The sequence below is a fragment of the Primulina huaijiensis genome, chromosome 8, assembly GCF_012295235.1.
Source record: "Primulina huaijiensis isolate GDHJ02 chromosome 8, ASM1229523v2, whole genome shotgun sequence".
NCBI classification, from domain to species: Eukaryota; Viridiplantae; Streptophyta; class Magnoliopsida; order Lamiales; family Gesneriaceae; genus Primulina; species Primulina huaijiensis.
The window spans coordinates 8,962,943-8,971,919 of record NC_133313.1 but is presented as its reverse complement, the minus strand read 5'-3'; positions in this window follow the sequence as shown (position 1 = coordinate 8,971,919).

Sequence of the window (8,977 nt, the reverse complement as noted above, 5' to 3'; positions counted from 1 at the left end):
AACATATAAACATCCATAATCATTGAAAATAATCATATTAGAATATAAAATAGCATTTAGGACACTGCCATGACGTTTACTAATTTCTAGGTGGTAAAAAGACCGTTTTACCCCTGGATGTAAAATTTTCCGTTTTTGATATTTTCTTAATTTCATTGACTCTAACATGTCCCAAATAATTATTTAAGCTTACATGAATTTTCTCATATTTTTATTTAGTCTAAATCGAGGACTTTTAAATTAATCTTTAAATGTGACGTATTAATCCCGAATTAAACCAAACCTTAATATAAAATTCCCAAATTAAAAACTTAGACTTATAATAATTATTTAAGCTTAAATCTAATTTTTCATAATTTTATAAAGCTTAAAACTAGGCTTTTCAATTAACTCGTTAATTAGTGTTCCGTGCGGCGATTAAATCCCGATTAAATCCAAAACTCGTTATTTTGATCCCAAATTTTTAACATAACCTTTTTAAGATTTATTCTACCCTTCCAAGTCATGAGCCACCCCCGTGAACCCATGGAATCAATTTTTTCCTTATAATTTTCGAAATTGACACCCTAACGAACCCACGGAGCCATCTCCCAATTTACTCGAGCCACGCCCGAGCCACCTTGGCCCACAACCTAGCCAACTCATCTAGAGACCCTACTGTGCAAGCCCAGCCCGTAAAACAAGCCCTAGCCCACTCAAAAGCTCCCTGGAACTTGACCCAAATTCTGCATGTTTTTGTGTGTGTGTCTCCTAGGATATTTAGGACTCCTAATTGAACTAGGACACTTCCAGCCCCTAACCACTTGACCACTCATGACCCTAACCTTCCATATCCCACGCCCGGAACAAGCCCAGACCGACCCAAGCCCTGAACACAAGCAGCCAAGCTTCTGAATCCAGGAAAACATGCTGCGCGTTCTTTGCTCCCCTCATGTTCTCTCGTTTTTTTCTCAACCCTGCAGAACCAAACCACATCAGCCCTTGTCTCGACCCTGGAACACCTTCTCTAGACCCTAACGGACCTAGCTTAACCCAGCCCAGCCCCCTGACCGAGCCCCTCCTCCCTGCCAAAACTTCTGAAACCTGCGCATGTTCCCTTGGGCTCTCGGGTGTAGTCCTTCTTGGTAAGGACTCCTCCCCAACCCATGGTCTCGAGTCCTAGCGTTGCTAGGACTCTTCCCCTTACCCATACCGAGACCCAGGTGTGACCCAAGCTAGGCCATGCAACACCTAACCCATAAGCCAATCCATGACACCCCAAATCTGTGCGTGTGGCTCCAGCTTAACGTTTCTGTTTTTGTGCAGAAATTTGTTGCTTTTGTGTGCTATTCTAGACCTTTAAACTTGTGGAAATACATGCTTATTCATATCCTAATTCATGGCAGCCCCTTAAACATTATATAAACATGATTTTGAATCAACAAACAAGAATTAAACACATGCATATGAATAGTTGCGAAAATTAATAATTTGAGTGCCTGGTTTCCTTTCAAAACATGTTCAAACAAATATTATGGTGTGATAGATGATTGAAAGAAAGAATATGGCGTGCCTTTGCGTTGTATACGCACGAAAAACCGTTGACGACGAAGAACGGGACACAACCTTGGCTGTTCTCCCTTGGACCCCTTCGAATTCCTTCAAAAGTTGTGGTGCCGTGTGTGATGTATGGTGTGAGGGGTGGGGAGAGTGTTTCTTATTTTTAAAAGTGATTGCCGTGAGTTTATGAGTGCATGGGGTAGGTTTAAGTGTTTTTATATAAATAAAATGGTTAATTAGTTTATTAATTAGGCTTAGGCCTATCAAGCCAATAAATTAAGCCCATTAATCTAATTAGGATTTAAATAAAAATATCCACAAGGTTTTGGTAAAAATAAATTTGTGAATTTATTAGTCGGGTTGCCAAAAAACTCGTATTTTTCTTGAAAAACCAACACCGATAAAATTTACGCCCCGGCGTATAAAATCACCTCAAACCCCATATTTTCAAAAATACTAAAAAGAAACACTCATATTTTAAATGATTAAAAACAATTATTTAATAAAAACATTTTACGTTTTCAGCCTTCGGTCCCCGTTCCTCGATCGCAACTCGAATAATCTTTAAAAATACATTTTAATGCAACCATGTAGAAAATATAATTTTAAACATGCAATTATGCACAACATAATTAATTAATGCAATTAAAACATTTAATTAAAATACAAAAGAATTTAATAACTCAAATGCATGTGGTTCGTGTGGACCTTAAAATTTTCGGGGCGTTACACACAGCTTTCCGGCGTCCAGACCTCCCTATTTTCTAGGCCAAGGTCTGACCGCGGGTAGCATTCATCATACAACCACCGTTGATGGAAGGCGGGGAATTATTAAACTTTCTTTTAATTTTTCCTTTTAATGGGCTTGATATAAATTTTGAATCTCATTCAAAATGAGAGATTTTAATTTTTGAAATTTTGTCTCATCATTTAAAATCTCATGTCTTACTTGTTTGTTTGTCGGATTAATGCAACTCTGTTTTATTCATGCAATGTCATACGTATAAATAAAATATACAAACAACATTCATCATACATCACATGCATACTTAATAAATGTAGATGATTACGGCCTTTTTCCTATGTGATCCACGTGAGCCACATCGTGGATCATTGATATGTCTAGGGTAATGCAGGTATGCAATGCAATCCTATTACACTGCAGCTTCCATTTTACAAGTATTCATTCCTCTGCTCCATCTTCTAATTTATACCTCCCAATAATTCTAATGAATTACATTTAACTATTAAATCGTGAAGATAGTAGAATAGGGATACAAACCGAGGTGGGCAACATCAGAAAGTCGAGAGAATGAGCTCGCAGGCCCAATTAAATATTACAACTTTAATATTTAATTAATAACTAAATATTCACCTAAACACATTGGTCAAGGCCCGTAATCATCCACCATGCAAATATCTCAATATATGCTATAATATTAATTAATTACATCACATGTAATTAATAATATTAATAAATTACATCACATGTAATTAATATACTTAATTTAAGCTATCGTTTCCATTAATCGTATTTCAATTCAAAATTAAATCAATAAATTAAATAAAGCAATTTTATTTAATTTCTAATTGATTAATTTTAAATTTTGTGGTAAAATCATATTTTACCATTAATCATAATATTAATTGAGAATAAGATTAGTAAATAAAATTTCCAATTAATCAAATTTCCAATTAATTGTAAAATCTCTATTTTACACCTAATAAATTAAAAATCAAATTTTAAATAAATTAAGCATTATAATTAATTCTTTAGAAAAATAAATTTTAAATTGTGTTTAATTATTTTTATGCATAATTCATGTATGGTAGGATTTAATTCATGAAATTTTCCTAAGTTCATGCATTAGGGTTTCTAGGTGCATTTTGCGATCGAACGAGGAACGGAGACCGGAGAATTTTCAGAAAAATTATTATATTTCACGATTTATTTTTTTAAATTAAAATAAGGTGTTTTTAATCGTATTTTTCAAAAATGAGTATTCTTGGGTATTTTTACCCGCAAGATTTTTATATTTTTACGGTACGCAAATTCTATCGAATCGGATGACTTTTTAAAGGTTCGGCTAATATTTTCAAAAACTTTCTAACACAAAATATTTTTCAGGAGTGTGTTGGGATTTAAATGGACCTATTTTTAAGTTTATTGGGCTTAAACTCTTTTAATTCCTTTTAATTTAAAATAAGGACCCATTAACCTAATTGTTAATTATTTAAATAATACTAATTAAACCTAAACTCATCTTAACCTAACCCTAATCACTTCCTCTTAGCCGACATCTCCTTCAGCTGCATTTTCCTCTCGGTTTTCTCAACAGCAGCTCATAACAAACCATCGGCCACTCCATTCTTTGCATTAGAAGCTCTCCCGGTGTCTCCCTCCTCTTGTGTGGTTCATCAATCATCAAGGCACGCTTTGTAACGTTCTTTTTTGCATCATTTACGCTATATTACTGATGTGTATGTGTTTAAGCATGTAAAACTCTTGATCCAAGCATGTGTAGGGAAGATTAGTGAAATTTTCATGGGTTCCTTGCATGATTGCATATGATGCTCACGTTCTTTCTGTTTGGGGTGCAAAGGGCTGCGGCTCAGGGCTATACAGAGGCTAAGGGTCATATCATAATGGAATCTTTGGAGTGAAACCGATCGGTGCTGCTGTAGGAGGCGAGATCGAGGGAGTATGGCTTAGTTCGTTTGGTAGAGGCTGTGGTTGGGCTGGGGATAGAACGGTTGGTGTGAGGGCTGAAACGAGGCCAAGACCAGACCCTGGTGGGTCTGAGTCATGGTCCTGGAAGGGGCCACCACCGCTAGGACCATCGATGAGTCGTCCGCATGCTTTGTGGATTGGGAGGTCGAGTAGTGTTCTTGGAGGAGTGGGTCGAATGTTTCATACGTAAGGATCGTACAGCAATATTCCACTTAGATTTGGCTTAGTTTAGGAGGTCCTTTATGGTCATAAGAAGGAGATTTAATGGATGGACATATGGTAGAATTAGAGGGGACCGAATGGTTTATGAAATGGGGGCCATGTGTTGTAAGGTGAGATAGAAAAGGGGGCCGAGAGGCAAAGGACCGTCTGGGAAAAATTTACCCGTGGGTTTAGAGGATTGGTTACAAGGTTTTAGTAGCTTTAAGTGTTGGTAAGATATTATAAAAAGTTGGAAAAAAATTGGGTTAAATTTCGAGTCGATTCGGGTTAAAATCGGACCCCCGGTCTAAGTTTTAAAACGAATCGATTAAGTTTGGTTTTGGGATCTAATTTACGTCTAGGAATGCTATTATTAATGTTTTGGGACAGTTTAAGGAGTTTGGTAAGCTTCGGGTAAATTTTAGAGGTCCAGGGTTGACACGAGGATTTTCGGGTTTCCAGGGGCAAAATGGTCATTTTGCACCCGGGGTGAGATTTTAGTCCTAGCAGCGCCCTGAGCACAAATCATAATATTTTAAATGTTCATGCATCAGGTTTACGATTTTTATGCCATTATAATAAATATGGTGCATGCTTGGTTTAAAGGAATTAAGAGATAAAAGTAAGAACGTGAAGATAACTCTGTCTCCGCCGCGACTCGTCGTTATTTCGTTTGTTTTCTGTCAAAACAAACCAAAGCATGTTTATATCTTCTTTCACTCTTCAATCAAGCCATATAGGTATTTTTAAATATCACAAATACATGATTTTAATGCAAGAAGATCGAAATTGTTCATATTTAATGATGTTATTTATTTATATTACGTGCAAAAATATTAGTTTTGAGATTTATGCAATATTGCTTGTGGTCACGCTACTCTCATGATTAAATCCGGTCGCCAGTTACCGGTCCGGTCGTCGGTTACCGGTCAGTTCAGTTTCATTCCGGTCGCCAGTTACCAGTCCGCTACGTTCAGGGACCACTTGCGTAGACCATAATCTCACCAGAAAATTATTACAAGTTATTTCATTACAGGGCTCCAAGGAGCAAACATTTTCACTATGATATTTTCAGTTCAGTTATGCACGTACTATAATTACAATTGAAAGGATATTTTACGTTACACCTCATAACAGGAAATTTTCACTTGCATGCGACTTTATTAATTATTTACTTGTTATTTACGATATATGCATGTTGAGTCTTTAGACTCACTAGACTTGATTGTTGTAGGTACTGATGCTACCGGGACCGAGGGCGGGGATCAGTGAGCCAGCTCGAGTCTGCAGTAGTGGGACCCGAGAACCTCACTTTTCAGCATTTATTATTGTTATCGCTCCAACATTTTTATCTACCGTTGGATAAAATTTTTACAGTTATTTTTACAACATTAATTTCTTCCGCTGCTATTTTTAAACATGATACGTTATTCAACAGTTTATTTTATAAACTGGATATTTTAATTACTTTAAAAAGAAAATTTTTAATTTTTCCGCAAATTTTCAAGTAAGGATTTCTAGGCCNTAATCATATTAAATTTATTATTATTAAATCAGACTATTTGAATTTAATAATTTTTTGTTCGGGTAGATAACAACCAATATTTGTGTGACTCTCAATGGTTCAGGAATACAGCTAGTTGTGAGTTCACAACTTCTTTGTGATTCAGAACAACATTTGTTCTTATTCGAACTTACCCTAATTAGCTCCATTCTTTTCATCAACCCCTTGATCAAGAATGTCAGAACCCAACTCTGATTGCACTCATCGGATCACGGTAAGACCGTCTAGTAGCATCGTCCCATGATCCCCTAGGTATCATTGATAATGCCTGCAAGAACCTTATGCTATGGTTAATGTACAGTATGTTCCCTTCAACCAAGTATATCCCGATAGAATCTACAACCATTGGTATATCGAGAGTTGCTAATTAATTCGATAACAATGTGATGTATCTCTGAATAATAATAATGGCATCGGATGTGCAACTAGAGAACCACCTTCCCTAAAACACATTTATTGCTCTGGCCAGAGACTTCTTACACCATTAACTTATCAAATCACATAGGATATCTTCACCCGTTGGTGATCGGTGAATCCCCAACTACAATATATTGGCTCATACGTATTTCGAAACTGCACCCAACCTCGCCACCTTATGACCCTTAGTGGAATCGATAAACGAGTCGAAATGCATGCTAATACGCAGAGCCTCCATATAGTCTCGGGTCAAAGGATTAATGGTGTACGACTATAACCGTGGACTATTCCACTCGATAAGTGATAACCACTTGGAAAGTCCGAGGGAGGGTTGTTCAGTGCATCAGCATATGATCACCTATTTGTATGAATGGACCTCTCCATGCCCTTGTCAATGAAACATGACGTTTTCATCACAAATGTTAGTCTCAAGCTCGAGCGACCTTTATCCTTGTTTTAGGCGGCTAAATCAACTAGGAACCGATTTAGAATATACAGTACACTTCCTAATGAGTTTCATGATTTTACGTTGAAAAGCAGACCTCATGGTACTTATTGTATACTCAAGGACTTTATCTATGCAGCTTGCATGGGTATACAGATAAAGTAAATGTTATAATATGATTAAAATCATAAAATATTATTAAAATAAAGATTGTTGTACATTAGAATCAATAAAACCCCAGCCACAAGTTGGCTTGTCGGACACCTACTCTAACAGGCTACAACCAAATACTTCACACAAATGCACCCCAAAGGAAACCATGGCAAACAGAAGCGATAGTACCATACCTGCCTAATTTCATGTTGTCTAAACAATCAATGTTCCTATTTGCATTATTTTTTAGACAGTGGAGTTTTATCCTAAACAAACAGATGAATCATAGATTACCCGAAAACCGAATCTCTCAACATCACTAGTTAAACTATTCGGTTTGTTTAGTTAATGATGATCCAGAGGAGTAAATTTCGATATGACAGGCCCTTGGCTGAGATAAAAATCAACCATCTAATTTGAATTGTGAATAAACTTCATTGTGCAGAATCTCATGTAGCTTTCTTGCTTTTTAGTACAAAATGATGAGGCTCTAATTGATGTATTAGGAGGTCTGTCTTGTTTTTCAGCACAAAATGATCTCCTAGAGCTTGAATTTAAAATAAGGGAGCAACTATTTTAAGTTAAACTTAGTTATGTACTGCACTAGATTGGCAGATGTTTGTTTAATGTCAAAGTACAAAAGATTAAGGTTACCTTAACAGACTACAGACCTTTGAAGCTTTAAACATGTTGAGTGTTTGGATCTTTAAAAAAGACAGCAAGAAACTCATAAACAATATGTTTTCATGTGGCTTTCATCATTACATGTGCGTAAATATTGTGATCAAAACCATAAAATTCTCCACATACTAAGAAGCTTTATATTCAAAACTAAGTAAACACATGATTCAAGTAAAAATTATGTATTCATAAAGAATTTCTTTTTGCGAAGCAAAACATTTCATTTGTATACAATGTAGAATGAGATCAAGAAACCCCAAAAAAATAAAAACCTTATACAAAGAGCATCCAATATTGTCTCTAACTCTCCATCCTTATGATCAAAATATNAAATTTCGTTCTTCCTATGGAGCTGTCCTCGCAAATACTGTGAGATCAACAAAAGAAATATGGGTAGAGCCCTGAAAAACTGCACACAAACAATATTTAGTTAATATTTTTTGTACATTTTAAAAAAATAAGTCATATATGTGATGTTTGAATCCAAAACTAGCAGCAATTATTGTCGTATGATAAATAATTGGTAACAAGAAAATTCAGTCCCTACGAAATGCAAAAAAAAAGATAGACAGGAATAAAAAATGAAGAAAATTTAATTTGGAGCACCACAAGTCCAGATCTGAAGATTCTTCACATAACACAACCAAGATTCCTCCGAATCCAGAACCCTAGACCTAATTTCGAGTGTCTTCCCAAAAATGAGAAGCCTCCAAGAATTTGCACTGCCAAAATGACCATAATTCCTGCAAGAAACGTACCCTTCAAGCCCAACATCTTAAAATCTAAGTCAGAAACAAAAAACACAACACAAACCCTTCTGAGAAACACATACATCTTTTCTCACAAGTACACGTTTTAGTGTGTATAAATGATTACACAATATATATATATATATATATAGAGAGAGAGAGGGAGAAAGAGTGGATGGGGTCACAGACAGAGGGTGAGCACACATAGTTTCAAGCATGTACATATCTTTCATGCAAGAAAACACCATTTGTGCTCACTCTCTTCTGTCACCTCCTTTTACCCATTTTGCCCTCGAATTTCAAGAATTCAGCATAGAAACAACCAGATCCATATGTTTGTTTGTTTTAAACATGTTATATATATATATATATATATATAGACACAGAAGAAGAGGAACAAGATGTTGCTTCGGAGGAGGAACCCTAAAGTGGGAAACGCTCAAGCAGGAACAAGAAAGCACTGTTCCATTAGAAAAAAGGAACACCGCCTTAGTTAT